This window comes from Macaca mulatta, chromosome X, assembly GCF_049350105.2.
Source record: "Macaca mulatta isolate MMU2019108-1 chromosome X, T2T-MMU8v2.0, whole genome shotgun sequence".
Lineage (NCBI taxonomy): Eukaryota > Metazoa > Chordata > Mammalia > Primates > Cercopithecidae > Macaca > Macaca mulatta.
The window spans coordinates 99,594,983-99,603,977 of record NC_133426.1 but is presented as its reverse complement, the minus strand read 5'-3'; the positions used below and the strand labels follow the sequence as shown (position 1 = coordinate 99,603,977).

The window sequence follows — 8,995 nt, the reverse complement described above, 5'->3', positions numbered from 1 at the left end:
AGAGACTGTCATAGCCTTCTTTTAATAATAGGTAGAACCAGAAAACAGATAATTGACAAAGAAACAGTGGGCTTAAAAGAACACTACAGACCAAATGGACCTATAGACATATAAAACACATGAATCCCACAAGGAACAGAAAATACATTCTGATCAAGTGCACATGTAACATTCTCCAGGCTACATCAAATATTAGGTCACAAAACAGGTCTTAACAAACATGAGAAGATTAAAATCATACCAAGATTTTCTTTTCTTTTTTTTGATATAGAAATGTACCATTTTATTACAAAGAGGCTCACAAAAATGAAAATAGTATCACAAAAAGGAAACTAGACTAGCAACCTGCACCTGCAGAGTTAGGAGAAGACAGGGGGCAGGCAGTGTTTCTTGGCTCACTTGAGGCCAGTGGGAAGGTATGAAGACAGAACCAATCTAAAAATGGCTGATGTTACCTTAGGAGCCTGAAAAGAACAGGAGATCCTTGAAGACCCAGCCACCCCTTCTAGAATATTCAATAAGGGCACCTTTCCAAAGCTACTAAGCAGGCATTTCACATTTCAGGATTTTGTCTTACGGTTGCATAAAAGCATCCCTTTCACCCAGACCTGGCACCCTTTATGGTTCAAAGTTAAGAACTGGGGAATAATGGGTGGCAACGTGGCCCCTGGAAGAGTTCACCCAGCACAGCTGCCCTGGGCTCAGGGCCTTGGTTTCTGTCCCTGGGGATATTTATATTTAATAAATATTTATATAAATACACAGAAATAGAAAATACAAAATCTGAGGGGTTGGGGGAGAAAGGTGAGGGACTCAGCAGGAAGCCAGAGCTGGAGAGGTCTGTTCAGGCCAACTTGACCTCCTCCTTGACCCCTTTGGCTTCTGGCTTTTCCTCCTTGGTTTTCTCCTCTTCTGTGGCTTCTTTCTTCTCCTCTGGGTCTTTCTCTTTTTCATCCTCTGTTTTGACTCTCTTGGCTTTTTTGAAGTTGGAAGAGTTCTTGCGGCCCCCCTCTCCTTCCTCTTCAGAATTGGAGAACTTCCTCACAGGCAATTCGTTTGTCGGAGGAGCAGATCGAGATGCGCTTATCAGGGTCTTCTTCGTCCTCATCGCCACTCTCCTCAGGGATGGCGTCCTCAGGAATTGCCTGCATTTGGACCCTAGGTGCATGCAGCAGCATTCTAAGGTTCTCAAACAGTCGCTGTTCGATCTTCTCCAGGTACTCATTCGTGTTCTGGTTAGTCATATTGGAAGGACTGATGTGGAGCTTGAAATCTGGTCCAAAGTATTCAAAGTAGTCGTTGTATGGAAGCTCATTAGGGATCTCCGTATCCAGGGCCACAGCTGTCTCGTATGTCCAGCACCGGGCAACATTACAAATGGTGTAACCACCACCTCCCAGCATCAGCATAGGCAGGTTAAAGCTCTTGACAAATTCCACACACTTGGCGTGCCCTTTGATGGTTAGATTGAAGCAACCTAACCGATCCCCAGACAGGGAGTCTGAGCCACACTGTAAGACCACTGAGCTAGGCTGGAACATCTCCATTACTTTGGACATGACTGGCTTGAAAATGGCCTTATAGGACTTGTCATCAATCCCGTCTTGGAGCGGGTAGTTAACAGCATAATACTTGCCTTTGCCAGCCCCGATATCCCACAGGTCCCCAGTTCCTGGGAAGTACTCTCCATACTTATGAAAGGACACAGTCATGACCCGGTCTGTGGTATAGAAGGCCTCTTCCATGCCGTCGCTATGGTGAACATCAATGTCAATATACAGCACCCTCTGGTGATGCTTTAGCAGTTCCAGAATGGCCAAGACGGTATTATTGACGTAACAGAAGCCAGATGCCTCAGACTTCTTTGCATGGTGCAGGCCCCCAGCCCAATTCACAGCCATGTCCGTCTGCTGCTTATTAAGTTTCACAGCACTTGCCACAGAACCACCGGTAGACAACTGACAGAACTCAAATAGGCCGTCGAATACTGGACAGTCCTCACCAAGGTTGAATCTCTGCATCTGCTTGCTGTACTCCGACATGTTATCTGGACGGATGGAGCGCAGGAATTTAATGTAGTCGTCACTATGGTACTTGGTCATCTCCTCAGCATTGGCTTTGTGAGGGCGATAGATTTCCATTTTTCGCTAGAGACCATAGTTGAGCAGCAAATTATGAGTGATGCGGATTTGGTGAGGCTTCATTGGGTGGCCTTCTCCGTAGTAGTAATTTCCAACATCCCCGTAGTAGTAGTAACAGACTTTCCTCCGGGTGCCCTGCGTCTGCGCCATCTTGCTCACCTCCCATCCCTACCGTCAGTCGGTCCGTCCCCAAGTATTTCTTTTGACCACAGTTAAATGAAACTAGAAATCACTAGAAGAAAAACTAGATAATTCAAAATATTCTGAAATAAAACAACACATTACTGAAAAACGAATAGGTCAAAGTATAAATAAAAATGGAAATTAGAAAATATATGGAGGCACAAGTAAATGAAAACCCAACATACCAAAACTTACAGGATGCAGAAAACACAATTTTTAGAGAAAAGTTTGTAGAGATAAATACCTACATTATAAAAGAGAAGGGATCCGAAACAATCTGACTTTTAACTAAAGTAACTAGAAAATGAAGAAAAAACAAAACCCAAAGTCACAGCAGAAAAAATAAAAATAAAAATAGTAGCAAAAATAAACTAATTAGATAATAGAAAAACAATTAAAAAGTCAATGAATCTAAGAGGTAGTTTTGAAAATATAAATAATATTAACAAACTCTTAGACTAAGATAAAAAAGAAAATTATCTTAAGTAAAATTAGAAATGAAAGAGGAGACATTATAACTGATACTACAAAAATGCAAAGGATCCTAAAAGGCTACTATGAACAACTAAATACCAATGAAACAGATAACCTAGAGAAATGGATATAGTCCTAGAAACATACAAGCTACACAGACTGAAAAATGAAGAAACAGAAACTGAACAGATGTATAACTAATAAGAAGTTTGAATCAGTAATCAAAGACCTCCAAACAAAGAAAAACCCAAGTGATGACTACTGGAAAATTCTACGAAACATTTAAATAAGAATTAATGCCAATTTTTCTCAAACTCTTCCCAAAAATTTAAGGGGAGGGAACACTTCCAAACCCATTTTCTGAGGGCAGCTACCACTCTGATGTCAAAGCTGGACAACAGAAGCAAATAAAACTACAAGCCAATTACCTTGATAAGCATGGAGGTACAAATCCTCAACAAAAAATTAGAAACTGAATTCAACAGCACATTAAAAGCATCATACATCATTACCAAGTGAGATTTGTTTCTGGGATGTAATATTGGTTCAACATATGCAAGCCAATTAATGTGATGAAGCACGTTAACAAATGTAAAGTTAAAAATATGTATTCATCTCAATAGATGCAGAAAGTATCTGATGAAATTTAACACTTTTTCTTGACAAAAACTCTTTATAAAGTAATAATAGAGAGAAACTCTCTTGTTGTAGTTTGGATGTTGTCCCATCTAAATCTTACGTTAAATTGTAATCTGCAGTGTTGGAGGTGGAGACTGGTGGGATGTGATTGGATCGTGGGAGTGAATTTCTCATGAATGATTTAGTGCCATCCCCTTGGTGCTGTCCTCGTGAAAGTGAGTGCGTTCTCCCAAGATCTGGCTGTTTAAAAGTGTGTGGCATCTTCTCCATCACTCTCTCTCTCTCCTGCTCTTGCTATGTGTTGTGCCTGCTCCTGCTTTGCCTTCTGCCGTGAGTAAAAACTCCCTGGAAACTAAGCAGATGCCAGTGCATTGCTTGTACAGCCTGGAGAACTGTGAGCCAATTAAACATATTTTTAAATAAATTACCCAGTATCAGGTATTTCTTTCTAGAAATACAAAAATAACCTAATACACCCTTTAACATAATAATGGCCATATATGAAAATCCCACATCTAACATCATACTTAAAAGTGAAAAGCTGAAAGCTTTTCTACTAACATCAGGAATGAAGCTAGGATGCCCACTCTCACCAGTTTTGCTCAACATAGCACTAGGAGTCCTATTCTGAGTAATTAGGTAAGAAAAATAAATGGAAGGCACCCGGTTTGGAAAGAAAGATGTAGAATGGTCTCTGTTTGCCGATGACCTGATATTATATATAGAAGATCATAAATATCCTCCAAAAAGCATGTTAAAACTAATAAGTCAGTAAAATCTCAGGATACGAAATTGACATAAAGTATCATTTGTGTTTCTAAATGTGAATACTGAACTATCTGAAAGGAAATAAAATAACTCAACTTACAATAGCATCAAAAAGAATAAAATACTTAGACATAAACTTAAAGAAAGTGAAAGACTTGTACACTGAAAGCTATAAAACGTCATTAGAAGAAATTCAAAAAGAGATAAACAAATGGAAAGACATCGTGAGGCTTAATATTGTTAAAATGTCCAAATAACCAAAGCAATCTACAGATTCAATGTCATCCCTATCAAAATCCCAAAGTCATTTTTTTACAGAAATATGAAAAACAATTCTAAAATTCTTATAGAACCACAAAGGACCCCACATACCCTAAATACTCTTGAAAAAAAAAAAAAGAACAAAAATGGAAACATCACACTCTGATTTCAAAATATATTAAAAAGCTACCACAATTAAGATAAACATTTCAAGTTCTCACTTATTTGTGGGATCTAAAAATTAAAACAATTGAACCCATGGAGACAGACAGTAGAAGGATGGTCACCAGAGGCTGGGAAAGGTAGTTGGGGGTGGGTGAAAGGTAGGGATGGTTAATGGGTACAACAACAACAACAACAACAAAACAAAAAAATAGATGAAATGAATGAATAAGATCTAATAGGGTGACTTTTGTCAATAATAAATTGTACATTTTAAAATAATTGGATTGTTTATAAAATAGAGGATACATGTTTGAGGGGATGGATACCACATTTTCCATGACGTGATTATTATGCATTGTATGCCTGCATCAGAACATCTCGTGTACCCATAATTATATACATCTACTATTTTAAAACGTTTTAAAACGGGGAAAAAACACTATGGTACTGACAAAAGACAGACATATAGACCAGTCGAACATAATAGAGAGCCCTGAAATTAATTCACCCATGTAGGGTCAAAAAATCACTGACTGAGTGCCAAGCATATAAAATTGAGAAATAATACTGTCTTCAACAAATGGTATTGGGAAGACTAGATATCCAAATGCATAAGAATAAAATTAGACTTTTATTTCACATCATATCTAAAAATAAACTCAATTACTCCTGTAATCTCAGCACTTTGGGAGGCCAAGGGGGGCAGATCATGAGCTCAGGAGATCGAGACCATCCTGGCTAACACGGTGAAACCCCGTCTCTACTAAAAAAATAGAAAAAAATTAGCCAGGCGTGGTGATGGGCACCTGTGGTCCCAGCTACTCGGGAGGCTGAGGCAGGAGAATGGCGTGAACCCGAGAGGTGGAACTTGCAGTGAACCAGAGTTTGCAGTGAGCCGAGATTGTGCCACTGCACTCCTGCCTGGGTGACAGAGCAAGACTCTGTCTCAATAAATAAATACATAAATAAAATAAAATAAATAAAAAAACTCAAAATGGATTAAAGATTTAAATGCATCTGGAACCCATAAAACTACTAAAAGGAAACATAGGAAAAAAGCTTCTTGACATGGACAATGATTTCATCAATATGACCTCAGAACACAGACAACAAAAGAAAAAATAGATGAGTTCGACTACATCAAATTAATGCATCAAATTAAAAATTTTCTGCATAGCAAAGAGGACAATCAATACAGTAAAAAAGCAACATACAGAATGGGAAAGAATAATTGCTAACCATAAATCTGATGAGTTCATTCCCCAAATAAATAAGTAACCCCTCAAACTCAATAGCATAAGGAAAAATTAATTTTAAAATGGGCTGTAGAGATTTCTCTATAGAAGACACACAAATGGCCAACAGAAGTGGAAAAATGCTGAAAGTTGCTAATCATAAAGGAAATACAAATGAAAACCACAATGAGATATCACTTCATATCTATTAGGATTGCCATTATCAAAAAACTAAAACATCAAGTTTTGATGTGAATGTGAAGAAACTGGAACATCTGTACTCTGTTAATGAGAATGCAAAATGGTTCACCTGCTATTGAAAACAGTATGGCATTTTCACACACGCACACAAAAAAAATAGAACTACTATATGATCCAGCAAACCCACTTTTGGATATATATCCAAAATAATTGAAATCAAGATCTCAACGAAATGGTATCACTCTCACGTCCATTGCAGCACTATTCACGATAGCCAAGATGTGGAAACAACCTAAAGGTTCATTGGCAGATGAATGAACAAAAAATATGTGATGTATACATACAATGTAATATTGCTCAACCTTACCTATTCTTCTCTAGCATTTATGTCAGTGAAATAGCTACTCATCACCATCCTAGTCACTCTGAACAGGAAACTGAGAATTAGTATGGGTTCCTTATGTCGACTAATGACAAGATCGTGTTTAGTGTATTTCTTTCTCCTTTGACACAGTTTAGAAATTCAGCCCGTCTAATTTTTTAACCCATATTTGGGTGGCAAGGGCCTTCATTATTGGGAATACTTCCCAGAAAGTGATCATAGGAATCTAAGTAAACTGTTGGATTGGTTTGTGTACTATTCAGTTTCATGAAACAAATAGAGAGTGCTTTTATTTTAATTCTCAATAGTAAATTCAAGTATGAAAAACCCTTGGGCTTCAACAGAAATAGGGCCTCTATCTGATAGTATAATCTAACCAAGTTTTGAATATATTTCAGTCTTGTTATAGCCCTGGAGTTGCTTGCCAAATATGTCAGTTTCTCCATCTTCTTTACACAAGGTATGATTATGCTTCTTGTTTTTCTTATGTTTGCATGGGGCCATGTGATTGTTTTGGCCAATGATTTTGAGCAGAAGATGTGTGTCATTTTCAGATCAAGGCATTTAGTAACAGGCACATGATCCTACAGAGCTCTTTTTTTCTCTTTGATATGGTGGTTTAACATGTTATGGTGGTTTCTCTGACAGCTGAGATTCTTAGGGAGTATAATGAACAGAGAGCCCCCAACCCATGCCCTTTAATGAACATGTAAAATAATTGAGATGTAAACGTCTGTTGTTTTAAATTCCCAAGTTTTGGGATTGTTTGTTGCTGCACTATAGTCTATACTGACATACATATATATAGAGAGAGAATATATATGTATATGTAAGTATATATGTATATATATGAGAATATATGTACACACTCTTGTATGTAAGAGTATATATGTATATATACTTTTTCCATCTTTGCTCCTGTTCTCTCTAAGGTCCAGTTATAATGAGAACCCTAAATATCATTATTATTTTATATCATCGATGATAGAGTTGGTAAACAAAAAACAGAAATAAGTTAATGAATACCAGAATAATCTGTAATGGCCTCTTAGAAAGTATAGAATAATCACAATAATTATGATATTGACAGCTAATATTCAACTAAGCTCACGATGTGATAAGAAATATGTTAAATATTTCACATACATTATTTTATTAATTCCTCATAGCAACTTTATCAGAAACATTATTATTGCTTATATTATCACTTTATAGGTGAAAACACTGATGCATATGGTTTAAGAGACTTGTCCAAAGTCGCACAAAAGGACATTTCAAAAGTTCAAATTAAAAATAGGCTTAATCAGTCTAAAACAAAAAGAAAATCTTACAATGTTTTAGGAGATTACATATATTTCCCTGATGGTACAATCTAAATAATTTGTAATCAAAGATGAGGCCTTCTGCAGAAAAGATGGAAAAATAAATGTGAAAACCTATTCAAGTATGTCCAGATTTATGATATTATTACCATTGAAATTGCATAAAACTTCATAAAAAGTAGTCTTGCTACTAAGAGTTAAGCGAGAGCACAAGTATATGTGCAAATTTAGCAATGTAATGGTATTATTTTTAAGGAACATATTTTTGCAAAACATCACATCAATGAGATAAGTTCTTGTGACTGTATTATACATGATATTTAACTTTATAAAATATTACATCCAACCTTCCTCTTCTATAAATATTTGATATGACCAATATCATTCTTACTCATGTATCACATAATTTACTGATTTAACACAGATGATTCTTTTAAAGTATAAGCAAACCATAAAGCACAGTTAATGTACTTTTAGAAATGTTATTAACTTATTTTACACCCTTATCATTACAATTTGAATTTTATACTGTTAGCAACAGAGAACCATTGAACGATGGAAGACCAAACTAAGATAATTGTGCTTTGGACAGAAAGAAGTGGGAGAATTGATAAGCATTGGTAAGTAGATCTGACAAGATCTGGAACACAGAACAAGGAATATTAAGTGAAATTAGGCAGGGATATGTGTTTCTGCCCAGGCACAACGAACCTGAACATAACACCATTATGAGGATCTTAAGGCAGCAAAATAATAGCATAAGAACCTGTGATACATGGAAGCATAGGATGGTATATTCATGAAGAAGCTGCAGTTGATAGCACAAGGTAGGAGTAAGATGCTAAAAGGGAAGTAAGAGGCTATTTTCACAAATGTTCATAGGGTCAGCTCTATTGTTAGGTCTCAGGTAGAGAAACTTGCTCCTTAGTAGATAGATTTTACAACCTAGATGTAGCACAATTAATAATAAAACAAAGTTCCTCTCAATTTCTGGCTCCTTTGAGTTGTCAAATGTCTGTCTCCCATAGTATCCGATTTTTTCTAGTTTCTCTGTCTATCTCAGTCAGATGGCTTCTTTACTGGACATCTTTATGTCTGTTCTCTGTCCGGTCACCCAGTTTCTCTTACATACCTTTTCTCTTTGCATCCTTCCCTTCTATGCTGCTGTGATGAAACATGATAGTTCGACCAATTCATGACATCGTGACCCAAATATTGTCTGGA

At 36.8% G+C, this 8,995-nt stretch overlaps 1 pseudogene across 1 annotated transcript; it reads right to left on the bottom strand.

Moving 5' to 3' along the window:
- Nucleotides 1-246: 246 nt before the first annotated feature.
- LOC697501 (histone deacetylase 1 pseudogene) lies at nucleotides 247-2,324 on the bottom strand (annotated as a pseudogene). The gene has a single exon (XR_010227.5). The product of XR_010227.5 is annotated as a histone deacetylase 1 pseudogene (transcript).
- Nucleotides 2,325-8,995: the final 6,671 nt, after the last annotated feature.